General features: G+C 45.2%; 1 protein-coding gene across 7 annotated transcripts in view; it reads right to left on the bottom strand.

The window, feature by feature from the left end:
* The window catches only part of ZBTB38 (zinc finger and BTB domain containing 38), a 113,851-nt gene that overhangs the window by 59,502 nt on the left and 40,794 nt on the right, over positions 1–13,555 (bottom strand). For 6 of the 7 annotated variants that reach the window (XM_010952268.3, XM_074370441.1, XM_045514710.2 and 3 more), the window contains 2 exons: positions 13,098–13,241; positions 11,843–11,926 (listed from right to left, as the gene is read on the bottom strand). The gene's annotated coding sequence lies outside the window, so the exon portion shown is untranslated. Of the gene's footprint in view, positions 1–11,842; positions 11,927–13,097; positions 13,411–13,555 lie in introns of those variants that run through there. The other variant, XM_045514709.2, reaches the window with a different exon arrangement.

Below are 13,555 nucleotides of genomic sequence, written 5' to 3' on the forward strand. Positions count from 1 at the left end.
TCATTTGCCCAAGATCACACACTGAATAAGTGAATTTGTCCATTTGCTGTATTAAAATTCTTCTACAAGCCTGCTTTTGTGAGTAAATTTGTTACCCAGTTGTGAGATTGTTCTCATCTAAATTAACAAAGAAAAATTAATGTAACAATCAAGACTGACCTGGTTTCCACTCACAAACATTATTTTTGTCCTGAACAGGTAACCTAAGTCAGTATGATGAGTTCCTACCCCAACATATTTTAAGAATGGACTTTTGAAAAGCTTAACTTTTGAGGAAGAGATTTTCCTCAACCAGCTTTAGTGTTTCAAATGCATCGTTTTAATGATTGACTCTCAATGTTCACATCTATACATTCTGCCCCTGTTTAAGATCCCTTCCAGCTCTGAAGGTTTGTGATTCTAAAAGATCCAAGGTTGGCGAGCCCAAGAGCTGGACTCCAAGTCTCCAGCCTCCTAGTTATGTGGCCTGACAGTCTCCTTTTTGGCAGTAATTTCATATGCCAACCAGATGGCCCTCAAAGGAGGCATTCTAATCACTCCATCAGCTCCATCCTGCTCGAAATATGAGAGGAGGATTATCTCCCTCAGTGCTTGGGAGGCAGTAGAATGAAGGGCTGGGTGAATGGAAGTGCATGAGGAGTCTGAACTCCAGGGAGCCGGCTCCAATTCTTAGATCTAAGCTTCCTCACTTCCAACCATTAGCATCTGTGTAAGGTGTGGGCAAGGAGTACACACCTTATGGCAAGGACTGGGCAGCAAGCCTTGGGGACCAAACTGAGGTTACCCTCAAGGAAAGAGCTGGAGGGAGAAGGGAAATGTGAACCATGTGGTCTTCAACAGAGAAAAGGTGCTAAGTGACTTAGGGTTGCCAGGGAGACTGTGGTGGACGACACCCACCCCACCCTAATCCAGCTCAGACTCTCCCATGGGAATATCCTCAGCGCAGCTCACCACTATTTTTGATATTACGACCTCAGCTTTAGCAGCAGAATCATCCCTGCTTTCATTGCTCATTGCATTTGAAACATGGCACTAGTAAAGACCTCACATGCCCATGGAGATCAAGAGCATTCCTGCATCCCCAATCACACGTTCACTTGCAGCCCTCGCGGCTGGCCACCCCCCAGATGGAGAGCAAATGGAACAACACAGAACAGGGTCTTCTGGTTCCTGAATTGGCAAAATATATATTCAGCAAGAGGGCCGGTTTCTTGTTTCTAGAGAAATTGGCAGCTAGGTTGAAGAGGGAAGGGTGCGGTGTAAATAAAGGTTGAGAAGGAAGAATTCTTACAGACGGGTAAAATCTACCCCATGTGAGAGCATCATCCTCTCCTCGTATCCTTCTTCATTCTGGGCAATAACTATTCCAAGACACCCTGGGAACAAACTCATTTGCTTTTTCTTCTCTCAGATAAATGACTTTGTAGCTCAGAAAGGTCACAACCATGAACTTCTTCTCACCAGGGCAACTTAGCAAACCTCAGTAAATCTTCACTTCCTTTGGACTGAAGATGAAAGCCCTATATGTTCCTGTTGCATTGAATTATCTACCTTGACTCACATCTCTGGCTTGCATCCTGTGACATCTGTGTACCTGTCACGGCACCTAGAGCCTTGCCTGGTGCAATGGAGGGGCGTATGAGGACACGCTCTTGACTGACCAACATCAATTTGGGGGTCTCTTCCCTGCTCCCACCACTAGCAGTGGAAATCTTCAGCTCATGAAACCACTTCCGAAAATTAGAATTTGTTCCATAAATTGAGGAATGAACCCGCGGACTAAAAAGACCTATGGTAGTCTTTCAAGTTCTTAATCATCTGTTTACCAAGGGGGTGGGGTGGGGCACAAGTTGTCTGGTGAGCAGATCATAGGTTTTCTTTATAGCTGTCCCTCCTAGAACAGGGAGAGAGGTGACAGAAATAAGAGTGGCCTGACAACAGTACCGCTGCCTCCAAAATGTGCCTCAGCATTTCCACGGGCCCTCTGTGGCAGAGAGCATTTCACAGAATTGCAGGATGGGCAGGGCACTTTAGAAGGTGTCATCTGAATCCCTTCTGCGAGGGAGAAGAAAATCAGATTCAAAGAGAAATTTGTATCTGAAGACCTCAGCAACCAGGATAAAAGCCATGTTCCTTAATTACTAATATTCTGTTCTTTGCAATGCAACACACAGTTTCAATTTTTGAAAATCCACCTTTCACTTAATAGGTGTCCAATAAATGGTAACAGAATAAGTGAATTAATGAATAGATTCCAGGATAGAGCATTTATGACTTTTTTCCTAAGTCCTCTCTGCAGATGATATTATAGAACACTTGTTTAATTTTTTTAAAGCTCAAGTAATTATCATTTTAAGCAAAATAGTAAATATTAGCCAAAATATCACCTGGGACCAAGTGTCACTTGAGAAGTATCAGAGAAGTAGGCTTAATTGCTATATTAAGTCAATCAGATTAAGTTTAGCCCGCTGAAGGAGACTTTATCCTATTTGGTTTGCAAAGAGAAATCTCATGAGTTAGCATGAGCAGCTAAAAATAAGTTGCAGGTTTCATTTTCCGTTGTTCAGTATGGTTTTGAAACCAAAAGGTGCAAAACTAGGAGGTTCACCAACGCCTACTGAAGACAGGCAATTCAGATAGTCACCTTTCTGGCACACTGTCCTGACTACAGCTCACAACCAGGCATCAGCCACGGACGCCTATGTCCCTCTCACCATGGTCTCTTGAGATGAGTCCCCCTAATAAATAAGACGTGGCAGGAAATTAGGGGCCGAGGCCAGTCCTGGGGGACAGTGGCTTGTGTGTGTGTCTTGTTATATCCGGACAGGATGCCACATAGACGTCAGCCCCATACGCAGAGCCTCAATCTTAGGTGATGCTGGGGATGGACCCCTCAGCAAAACAAGGGAGTAAATCATGCTAGAATTTCATGAAGATGGGGCCTTGAAGATAATGAACACAGCAAGTACCCCTTGGCCTGAATGCCCAGGGCCTTGTGCAATTCCATACTGCAAACTCAGATGGCTCACGATAAGTTTAATTTCAAAACTGTCTTCCCAGGGCCAAATCTGGCCAAAAGGTGTGTGAGAGAGGCAGAGATGCCTCAGAGGGAAGGCAGCCATCTCACGCTGGAGCGTTCAGCTGTGGCACAGGGCCCGGAGAGAGCAGTGCTGGTGAAAGCAAGCTCTCAGCTGACTGCGAGGGAGCAGAGAAGGGTTAATCTCCTTCCATTAGAGGAGGGGCCGTTTGGTGAAGGTGAAGAGAATAATCTGTATGAAGAGCAGGGAAGACAAAGAGCCATTCCAGAAAAGGAATTGCTGGGCAGGGGCGAGAAAGATGATTTGTCCTAGATCTTCACCGTGAGATCATTTCTTAGATCTGAGTCTTTACATCGCTTTGAAGTTACAGACTTAGGGAAGCGGGGGATGGGGGCATATTCACACTCAGCCCTGGAAGACATGAGCTTCTTTCGACTGGATCCCAGATGGGCTGACTCTGAGAAGCAGAGGGTGAGGCCAAAGCCACCAGGACGCCGTCGTAGAAGCCTAACCATAAATTAGACAGCGGCGAAGTAAACAATAGGGGTTGCTCATAAAAGACAAGCCAGTGGCTGAATCCTCCTTTCCTGGGGTGAGGAACAACCTCCCCCTTTTCTTTAAACTTAAAAAAAAAAAACTTTTAAAAAGTTGCTTTAATAATTTTGGGAGAAATAGTTTAAGATTCACAAGAAATTGCAAAAATAGTACAGTAACTGTGTGACATCACCTAGCTCTCCAGAATGATAACATCTTATACCACTGTAGTACATTGTCTAAACTAAGAAACTAACATTGGTACAATACTCCTAACTCAGGCACAGACCCACTTGGGATTTTGCCAGTTTCTGCACGCACTGTGTGGGGGTCTGTCTGTCTGTCTAAAGTTCAATGAAATTTTATCACACCTATAGACTGGAGTGGCCATGATTATAATCAAGACACAGAACTATTTCATCACCACAAAGAAATTCCCTGTGCTGGCCCGCTACAGTCACACCTTCCCCCAACCCTAACCCCTGCCACTGATCTGTTCTCCATCACTGTCATTTTGTCCCTTTGAGAATGTTATATAAATGGAATCATGCAGTCTGTAACCCGAGATTGGCTTTCTTTTCACCCAGCTGAATGCCCTTATGATTCATTCCAGTTGTACGTAAAGATGTGCCTTTTCACCCTTGAATAGGAGTCCATGGTATGGATGTACCGCAGTGTGTTATCCATTCACCCACTGAGGGACATCTGGCTGGTGTCCAGTTTTAAGCTATAACCAATAAAACTGCTATGAATATTCATGAACAGGGTTTTGTGTGAACCTACGTTTTCATTTCTCTTGGGTAAATCCCCAGGAACGGGAATGTACGGCAAGTATACCTTTAACTTTATTAAAAACTGTCAAACTGTTTTCCAGAGCAGCTGCACCATTTACTCTCCCCCCACCATGCATGAGCGGTCGTCTCCCCACACCCTCGCCAGCATTTGGTAACGTCTTTTTATTTTAGCCATCCTGATCGACATGTAGGGGCTCCTTTTGATGCTGTCCAGTCAAGATGGCAGTCAAGTGTGAGGCCTTCAGAACTTGCACGGGGTGACTTCAGATCTCTCTCACCATTTTAGCTTTCCTAATACTTGCCCGGCACTTTGTGCTGTCAGGCATTTTGATGATGGAAAAATAGGACTCTTGATATGGCGTGAGCCCCTGGGTGTGCCTGGTTGCTCCTGACTGTGGAAGTGGGACGTCACCAACTGGGAATGCTGGGCTTCTTCGAGGCAGTGCCCCTTGGCCTGGCAGGCAGACTTGACAGCAGTGACACTGGTTCCCATGGGGCAATAGGAAGGCCATGATGGGACAGCCATGGGGCAGAGACAGACTGCCCGGGCCAGGGGCCTCTGGCACTTTTGATAAGGGACTGTATTAGTGCTTTTTATTCCTAAAGTTAGTTACTTATTAGCAGGGTGTGTGTGTAGGGGTGGGGGAGGGGCAAGGAGTCAGCACAGACAGGTAGGAATGGGACCACCAGTGGCACTTGTAAGATGTCCTGGGCCCCAAAGAACACTCTTTGCCCTCAGATCTCCTACTCTGCTGACCACTCAAGACTCCCTGGCGGCATATGGACACCTTATCTGGATGTCACAGAACTCCGATTTCCACCTCCTGGGAGTTAGATCTGGAGGCACTGCTGTCACCACCACATAGACCTTCCTAGCTTTGGGATCCAGGTCTTGCCAGCAATCAAAACTTCATCTGAGTATCAGAAGGTGCCTCAGCCAGGGAAGTTCAGGACACCAGGGAAATGGGTTCTGTAAAGGGCCAACCTCATAGTGATGACTCAAACTGCCCCAGCCATGTCTGGAAAGTCACCCTCCATCTGTTGTAACCCTGATTCAGGGGAGGCTGTGGAGCTTCCCAGAATCCCTACTCGTCATGACCCTGGCTCCGCAAGTTTGGACCAGGAGGCCAAGCATCAGGAAGGCAGGGATCCTGTATGGGACAGCCAAAAGATGACAAAGACCAAACACAGGAGCAGGGAAGCTCAGTGATCCTTGGCAAATTCCCTTGTGCTTACACGTGCAGGATGGGTGCCAAGAAGCTGTTCCTTTGGGTTTGGGCTCTCATGCTTCTCCTGGTGCAGTCACAGGAGAAGGATGTGAACTTGGGCATGGAGGAAGCTAAATGGTGATTTATAGACGCTGACCCTGAACTGGGGACTGTGAGGGCTGAGCAGTCTGTGGAGGCTGAACTTGAAGCTGAGCTTGAGAGTCAAATGGTACAATGGCGGCCCTCCAGAAGTTGAGGTAGTAAAACCAGTGGAAGGGCAGCCACACAGTATCAGGTGACCCATGAGTGTGGTCTTCTGGCTGTCAGCAGAGTGATGCAGACAGGATGGAGAGTCACACTTCCGCTCAGAAGGTGGTGAGGATTTTAAAATTTGGTTGTTGTTTGTTCACTGTGTTCTCTGGGGTAACAGAAATGTCCAAGTTTCCATTTTCAGGTACCTCTCCTCTGACCCATTACCCCTCGTTTGGCCAGGTGCTCCTACTCACCTGCTGTTAGAAGGCAGCCGAGCAGACAGCACCTTCTAGATTTAATGAGGCAGGTGCAGATTGGGCAGGTACATCACCTGACCACGAAGTTGGGTAAGGGGATGTCACCCTCAAGGCTGAACCCATGGCAGCAACCCTCAGCTCTGGCTTTGACTTTTCAACGCATGCCTGTCTTGACCTAGCTTTTGCCCACAGTGTGAGTCTTGCCCTTGCCCTGTCCCTGCTCTGTTCTTTTGGCTTCTGACTCTGGACCCCACCTCCTACTCAGTTCTCATGGCATGGAGCCGAGTAGCTGCCCTATGTCCTCCTCGGTCTAGCTCCAATGTTACCCCCTCGGGGCTCAGGGCACAGAGCGGTCTCATGAAGTGACCCTCGCAGGGTCTGAGCTGCCCACACACATCCCAAGAGAGGCCCTGCCTACCAGAAGGCAGATCAAAGTTCCCCGGCTGAAGCAGAGGCTCATTTCAGGAGTTAGCCTTCTCACAGGTGCCTTGTCTCTGCTCCTCAGAGGTTGGGTGGATCCGGGCCCTTTGCCTTCTCAAGTTCTGCTTCTATCTCTGCCACTACATCTCTGGGTAACAACCACAAGTGAGTAAATGAACCATTCTGGGTCTCGGTTATCTCATATTTACAACAAGGTTTCCTAACTTCCCAGCTGATGATCTTTCAACTATACCACACTACGATTAAGCAAAAATCTAAAATTCAGAAGCCGAAAAGAGCCTTCAAGTTAAATTCTGGTTTACATAAACTAGCTTAGGGTCCCCTGACTTCTTTCTGTCTAATAAGTGCTGCTGAAAATGAATGTTTATTGAATTGAACACAGCATTATCAATAGTTCTCAGGCCTTAGGGTGCCTAAAGATTGGGAGGGTATATTAAAATGCATATTCCTAGGCCCCCTCCTCAGCGCTTTTGATACTACTGGGAACTATGAACTTGCATTTTAACATGAGAAACTGAAAGGGCTTAAGTTTTGAAACAGACATTGGTAACTTTTTAGAGGCTAATTTATCAACATGCGTTCGGAACTTTAAAAATAGGTCATTTGACCTACTGATTCAATTCTAGGAATTTTCCCTAAGACGTCCACCAAGATTTATCTACAAGAATGTTTTCGTGTTTATAACAGCAGAACAGCAGAGGCAATAAAAATGCCCATCAAAAAAAAAAAATGGATAAATTAAGACATATTAGTGCAATGGAAACACAATCATTAAAACTCAAATTTCCAAAGAGCATTCAGTGACTTGGAAAAATGTTTACAACACAATGTTAAGTGGGGTGAGAAAAAGCATATAAAAATACCATTTCAATAATGTTTAAAAGGAGAAAAGAACATGTGAAAAATTGGAAATAAATACATCAACATGTTAATGTTGAATTGTTGCGTAATTGTTGGATTACTGGAGATGGTTGTTTTCTTCTTGATATTTTTCTGTATTTTCTAGATTTTGTATAGTGACCAGTTCTGGCTCTTTTTATTTGAAAAACAGTGCTCATTTTTTTTTTTAAAGTAAAGAAAAGGAATTTCCCTCATGTGGAGTAAACACAGAGGGAAGAGAAGTCCCTTAGGAGTCCAGCCCAGCCATGGCCTGGCTGCTGAAGCAGGACTTAGAGGCGGACAGACTGGGTCCAGTGCTTGGCGTGAATTTTAAGCTACGCTCTCTTTTGCAAAGTACCTTAGTATAGCTGATGCCAAGGAATTTGGGTCAATGAGAAAGTCCTTTTCACTAGGTACTACTTTCTTGCTACATTCGAAGATAACAGACGGCAGGATCTGGGACATGGATGGGAGTCCACAGTTTCAACAGCATCTCTACCGCTCTTGGGTTGAGCTCATGCTTGTCACCTCTGTGTATGACCCCCCACACACCCTGGCCCCACCCCACAGTACCAAGCAGACACACTGCACTCTGAGTGGGGGCTTTTGGACAGACGACAGACTCCACTCCGGCTTGGGAGACACCACCCAGGGTCAGCGCTTCCACAGAGCGATTTCAGAACCTCCTTTGGCCAGCACGCTGGGAGCCCCATCAAATGCCAGGAAGCATCTTTTCTTGGCAGAGAGATGGCTCAAATCGACCCTCCCTCACAGAGCTCAGTGAGAAGCCTCACAGTTAGGCTCCTGGCCTAGAGTCAGACCTTTCCAAATATCCTTGAAATTTTTGAACCACAGCTTTAGCTAGTTAGGAAGTGGTGCTAAGGATCTCAGATGAAAGTCCATTTAGAAAGACAAAAAAAAAAAAAAAAAGTAATAATGATACTTACAATAGTAACAGCAATATCCAAAACACTGACCGTAACTATGGTAGTTACTTTCATCAGCACCCTGACCTGCCATACATTTTTCTAAGTCGCCCAAGCCAGTCCACATATATTACCTTACTTATTCTAACAGAATCTCAGTTTTACATTTTTTAAAAATACTATTTTAGAGGCGGGAGGAAGCTATAAAGTTCTGATGAAAACCAGAGCTTGAGTTAAAAACAAAACCCTGAAGTCTTCAGTGTGGTGTTTTCCAACTGCGTTCTTGACAAGAAGTCAGGGGATTTCAGCATGAGAAATTACGAAGCCCCATTACCATGAATTCTTAGCTTTGGTGACTGTGACGTGGCCTGATTGTAAAATCCTCAAAAGGGAGTAACCGAACATTCATAAAGCTGACCCAGGGCAAGACGGGGCCTTGTCCTTCTGTGCCATGAAAAGCATAAAACCAACTGGTCCAGGCACTGCTTACATCAGCCAGCTGTGCCCAGACCACATCTGTGCATCAGACATCACAGGGGTGATCTGAGCCCTGAAAAGACTATGGGGCCCCACATTTGAATTCTACCCCTCTTGTGGAATTAAGATTTTTCAAAATAACAAAATACAAAACTGTAAGTTAAGGGAGCTCAAGAAAGTCTAACTTTCCCCATGATGTCTACTTGGATGCTGTTTTGAAAATGTCAAAGATCAAAATATTTACAAAGCAGGTATTTTTTACCTATGCCTTGCTGGTGTGTCTGTGATATGACCCAGGATGCTGTACCAACACTGTAGACAGGTTGCATTAACAGTGGTGAAATTCTGATTTGGTGGCCACACACCTCTCTCTGCCATGCTAGGCAGCTAGACATTAGAAATGAGGAGGTTGACGCCACCTCACCTCTCTGTAACAGGGAAGAACAAATCTGACTCCATATTGGATCTGCTTTTTTTACTTTAACCTTCGTAGTCTATTGCTTTTACTACAAGTTAAGAATGCTGCCCATAGCCTGAAATATACAAGATAGCTCACTGTCAAGACTCTGAACTTTAAAGGTATAATACTTCTTCATTCATATAGAAATTAAAAGTTACAGAACAAATAGTGGTATTTGTCTCCTTGAAGGTTTACAGTAACATCATGACCTGAACTACATGGACAGCTGCAAGAGCAAAGGATTCTGACACCAAGAAGTTTGCAGCAACCAACCTCCTCCTCTTTTAGTATAAAAGAAGCCTGAGTTCTAACTTGGGTAAGATGGTTCTTCGGGACAGTGGCCCACCATCCTCTTGGTCTGTTGGCTTTCTGAATAAAGTTGCTATTCCTTACCCTCAAAACTCATCTCTCCATTTATTGGCCTGTTGTGCAGCGAGTTTGGACTTGGTAACACCTCTACATGTATGTCAATTCCTGCATACTCAGTAATTTGAGGAGTCATTATCATGTGGCTGTTGAAATTAACAAGCTGTGACTACTGAGTCTCCCCAGTGAATGGACCCTGACACTTTTCCTCCTTGACCATGGCCTTTGGCCCTGTCTTTCCTGGCAGATTCCTTTAGGCTTGAACATCCAGCAACAGATCATCCCCACCTGGCTCCAGTTTTTGAAACATGGTACTTGTTCTCAACTAACTTCTTTTGGTTGCTCCCTTTTTGCTGCTTGTAGCAGGCACTGTACCCTCCTATTCAACCTGGTCTTATCTTTAGCTTACTCTGCCAGCTCAGCTAGCTCTCACAAGACCCAAGAAAATGGACTTTCAAAGGTTGAAGCATTTTTGCAACAAATCAACCTGTTATTCTATTCCCCTCCTCCTTAGCCCACCCCTGGTGTGAGGGAACAGAGCAGAGGCCAGGGAGCAGTAATAGGAGATGAGACCAGGCTTTGGGCTCTGTGAGAGCCTGAGAGCTGTGTTAAATCAGCCAGTAGCTGGCCTTCCCACACAATGGACAATGTGTATTCTTCAGGGTGTGGGTGCCAAAAATGTCAAGTCCAGGGGCAAAATATAATAAGAAACCAGGGTATCTAGCAAATATCTAGCCAAATATTGACAACAAAACTAGAGAACTAGGTACCAGGCCGCTCAGGCAAGGATGGTAGTCCATTTTTATAGTATATATGCTGCTGAAATGAGCACATATAGTCCATTTTTTATTGAAGTTCTTTATGATGCCTTGGGGGTATCATAAGGGCACCACCATATGTTTTCTGATATTTACCAGTGAGGGGGATACTGCACTAAGACCAACAATGGTGAAAAGGCTGAATAAAATATAAAATCAGTTCAGAATTCTCCAAACAGGGCTTATAACCTTATCACTCATTATTTCACTAAATGCTTTGAAATTTTCCTGAAAAGTAAAAGCTAGAATTATATATCAAATCCTTTGGGGAGCGTTAATCTCCCCAGCCTGAGCCTTTTTAGTCTAGTTTTAATTGTTTCTCTAATAACTTGGTTTGAAGAGTCCATCTTGTCAGGGATTTCCTCCTCTACCTCCCAAGATTAAAATGTATGCCAAGATCTAGAATAGATCCCAAATCCCCCAGGAGCAGACAGAACCAGGAGTCAAAGAAACCATGAGCTTTCCTAGAGAACACTGGGGCTTAATGTTGGGGGAACAGAATTCTCTTGGAGAATTCCAACTAACATGACTAGACCCAGGACCAGGAGACAGAGCCAGAATGGTCCAAGACCAAGAGGACCTTGGAGGGAAAAAAAGAGGGGAGGAATGTCCTTCATGGTTCACTGGCTATTGGTGCCATGCTGGTGCTCATATAAAGGCTCAGGATCAGAAGCGACATAGCCGTCTTGAAAAATCTCACCCATGGCTCTTTGCCCACTCTTTACCTAAGCGTGTCAGATAGAGAATTCTAAATATATGATCTTTTTTACTTCTCCCACTGCTTCATTCTGCTATCCTGTCCTTGAGCATCTCTAAGTTTCTGATTATGCTGTGCCAGGGAGGACTACCTCTTCTCCAGAAACCCTCCAGAGATGTCACTGGGAAGTAGCTGCCCACTGCCCACCTGGGACTACATTTCCCAGATCCCTTTGCAGTCAGATGTGGTCATGTGACTGGGTTTTAGTCAACAGAGTGTGAGCAGAAGTGTTGTGTGCCACTTCTAGGCAGGGGCCATGAAAACCTCCTACGTGCCCTTGCTCACATTCTTTATTCTTCCTCCACTGGGAAGTGGAAACAATCCCAGATGACCTTGAAAACCACATACCGTGGAAGGTGGAGCCTCTCTCAACCTGTGTCTCTGAAGGAATGCATGAAAGAGAGTTGCCCCACTAACCTGTGCTGTTACACGAGCAAGAAATAAACTTCTATTGTGTCTGAGCCATTATCCATTTTTCAGTTTGTTACAGCAATCAGCCTATCCTATTACTATTATCCTCTTTGATACAGCTGTTATCATTTTATGCAGACATCCCTGTGCCTACTCCCCTTTCCTTAAAAGAACAGATTTAGTAACCTAAATTTAAGCAGCCAGTAGGGACAAATGACACTCACCAAATTAATGGTCACAGCATTCAGATCTTTCAGCCCGAAGAAGAGTAGTTTAGCAGAGACTCACTTCCAAGACAACCTGATATACTAAAATAAAACAAAAAGTAAAATGTGAGATCTACAAAACGGAGATATTAGAGTGTGATGGTTAATTTCCAAAGGGTGTTGTCAGTTTACAAAGGAATTTGCCACTCTTTTCAGTAAACAAGCTTCCCTATTGCGTTTATAAAATAAAATTCATTTTTAAATACCATCCCCTCCATCATTTCAAAACAGAATTTATAAAGAACAATTCTACTCTGCTAAGTAAGCTATACAAAGACTAGATGCTGACTCAGGAGATGACTTTGGAAGCCAGGAAAACTGGGTTTGATTTCTATGCCTGTGTGCTCTGCAGTTCTGTACATGTTAAAACTTTTCTCCTGGGAACTTAACTTTCTTAGGTAGAAACTTCCAGAGCTTGTAAAATTATAGCCTACGCAAAGACTTAAGATTTTTTAGGTGAAGTTAAAACAGACACCAAAATACATTATAATCTGTCTTTGTGTTTAATACCATCCCAGATGCGATGGCACAGTGGGAATGAAAATAAGATCTCTGTAAACAGGGCCATCAGACAATGGAGGTGCACGCACCAGAACAGCCAGAGACAACCAGAAACACACTCAGTATAGGCGGCAGGTTGTGGTCATTTTCTTACCAGAGCTGCCATCTTTTAAAAGGTTAGGTGCGAAAGTACCATTTGACAGCACAGGGCACATAGTTTCCTAGAACAGGGTTTGTTTTTGTGTCTGATTACTTGGTGTAAGATCCAGGAAGCAAAGCGTTCAGAACTCTGAACAAACATTCTGGCAGCCCAAAACAGAGCACTGGGGCGGAAGGAGGAAGAGGAAACAAAACAAGAGGGCTGACGGGGGAAGGCACGAGGTGGGCCATTTTCCCCAGGATTTCAGCCTTAATGTGTGTGTGTGTGTGTGTGTGTGTGTGTGTGTGTATACATACACACACATATACATCTACCTATCTATCTACCTATCTCTATATTTTTTTTTTTTTGGAGAGGAAATGCATTTTTGTCTGGTCCTGCGGAGAAGAGAAAGATCAGATAGATTCCTTTGGTGCCGTATTTGGACGGTTCCCCAGCCCCCACTCCCTCCCTCTGGGCTGGGGCCTGCCAAGCGCAGGTGTCAGGGAACAAGATGGCGCCCCACGGCGAAGGGCGCTGAGTGAGGGGGCCCAGGGGTGGGCCTTCACTTACTCGGAGGCGCTGGCTCCTCTGAAACCCAGACGCTGCCAACTCCCTGGGCTCAGGAGTTACAACCGCTTTCTTGCTCTGGGTTCTTCACTCCTTGTCGAGATCAGCTCCACATATTTTTCTGATGATGTCACCCATTCTGACTTCCTACAATTTTGAAAGTTGATCTATAAGTAAAACCTTCTGTGAGGCTTCAAAAAAACAAAAGGCAGCAGAAAAGGAAAGAAAGGTGTGCTGAGGGGCGATGGAGAGGAGGAGGAGAGAGGCAGTTGCCTCCCTATTTTGAGATTTGCTGCAGCCTGCGAGTGCCACTCCCCAGTTTCCTGGCTGCAGAGGGAGGCCAGTGGCAGGGCGTGGGTGACGTCAGGGCCGGGCCTGAGTCATCGCCAGCGGCCGGTCTGCCCTGCCACTCGGAAGGGGACAAAAGGAACCTTTGATGTCCAGGGGCCCTCCTCTCGGGA

Source organism: Camelus bactrianus, chromosome 1 (genome assembly GCF_048773025.1).
Source record: "Camelus bactrianus isolate YW-2024 breed Bactrian camel chromosome 1, ASM4877302v1, whole genome shotgun sequence".
In the NCBI taxonomy this organism is placed as follows: Eukaryota; Metazoa; Chordata; class Mammalia; order Artiodactyla; family Camelidae; genus Camelus; species Camelus bactrianus.